Below are 1,805 nucleotides of genomic sequence, written 5' to 3'. Positions count from 1 at the left end.
TCAAGATGTCAAAGAAGCATTGCAAAACCCAGCCCTCTGATTGCCCTACAAAACACCCTGCAGGCATTCAAGCACACAGAACGGATCTATTTTTTGACAGTCCAGCTACAACAAATTAAATCAAATGACTGTAAGGAGTTTCATTGCTTGATGCTATGATCTTCCCTGCAAATTCTTTGATCAGAGTCCAAGTACAAGAAAGCATCCGGAGAACCCAAAGTGATAAAGTAATGTATTCTTGCAGAAACTAATCCAACACTGCAGGGAAAGAAGAATGCTGAAGCAATCAGTGAATTAAAAAGGGTTTCTTTATGACGCTTGAGATCCCTGCAAATGACTGAGTTATGCAGCTACCCAAACCTCTACCCACCTCCAAATCATCTTATTAAACCTCTCCAGCTCCACTGTCAGACGTAGTTGTCTACACACCTAAGCATCTCTTCTTCTCTGTCTAGGTTTCCCAGTCAGTCCATGAATTTTAAATCATTTCATCATTTCAATAATCTACTTAGATTTGATTCTGCAGAAGTAATTAATCAGCGTGGGAGATTAGGCTTAACCTGATGATTGTCTGGGTTTCCCTAAACTCCACTGTTTTGCACACATTCCATTGAATCTATGTCCATGTATAGGATGATGAAAGCATTGGAGTTTGCATTATCTAAGTAGAATATTGCAGAAGCAGCAATGAAGTTTGTGCTTTATGAAAGCACAGAACGAAGATGGCCAATCATGTGCATTGAGGGGATAGGAAGTGAATTTTACAGCACACTTGAGAAACGTTTTTCTTATGATAGACTATCTTTGAAGTAATCTCTTCCTCAGTGGGAAAATACTATATATGTGCAAATCATGGCCTTTCTGGTCTTTAACTACTATTACCAAAGTTATCTTTGAAGTAAAAGGATCAGTCCTGTTTTCATCAATTCCAAACATTAAACCACTATGGTATTGGCTTTTAAAGAAGTTCTGCATCCAAGCTGTAGACCTGGGGTGGAGGGCTACCTAATTCAGCCTGCACACTTTGATTATGCACTCTATGTGAAAAGTATCTGATTAATGACAAAACCAACATTTACTGATTTGTTTTGCACTGTCCTTTGAGATAAATTCATTTCAAAACATGTGTTGTACCTGAGGTCTAACTAGAAGAGTTTGCTGGATGACAATTGAGGAGTGTACTGACCCCCTCCTCTCCGCATATTTACAGTTTCTCAAAAATCAGAAGTTTCAGATACAGTATCTTATTTTACAAATCTTTACTGTGGTTTGATTTGCAAACTCTGTGGGGAATGTAAGAAGACAAAGATGTTGGAAATAAGAGTTTCTTCTTCCAAGCAGGAAAAGAAAGTGGAAACTAAGTAAAGTCATTTAAAAAGTGCTCTAGAGTGTTCATCATGCTCCAACACATCCACAGGGACACTTTGAACTTACTTTCCCACTGACTGTAAGATCTTTCTGACAGCGAATGGAAGTGTCTGGTTGCTGGGCACTAGTGTCTTGTTGCTGGAAATAAATGAAAAAGTAAAAATAGGCAAACTGCACCCAGAGATAGATGAAAATTTTTGCATAATGGATGTTCTGAAAACAAATTAATATATATGTGTTTTCAAGCCTGGGGAGAAGGGGGTTGTTTTTTAAAGAGGTCAGTCAAGTACATGTAGTGAGAAGTCATGTTTAGAATCTAGCTTAGCTGCAGATATACTACACACAAGTCCACATAGTTAAGTAAAGTTTTTCTGACTTAATAAAGACTCCACAAAATCTTTGATGATGAAACCTGACTATGTTATTTTCAGTTTTCT

The sequence above is a fragment of the Chaetura pelagica genome, unplaced genomic scaffold, assembly GCF_000747805.2.
Source record: "Chaetura pelagica isolate M959 unplaced genomic scaffold, ChaPel_1.0 scaffold166, whole genome shotgun sequence".
NCBI classification, from domain to species: domain Eukaryota; kingdom Metazoa; phylum Chordata; class Aves; order Apodiformes; family Apodidae; genus Chaetura; species Chaetura pelagica.
This window is presented reverse-complemented; position numbering follows the sequence as displayed.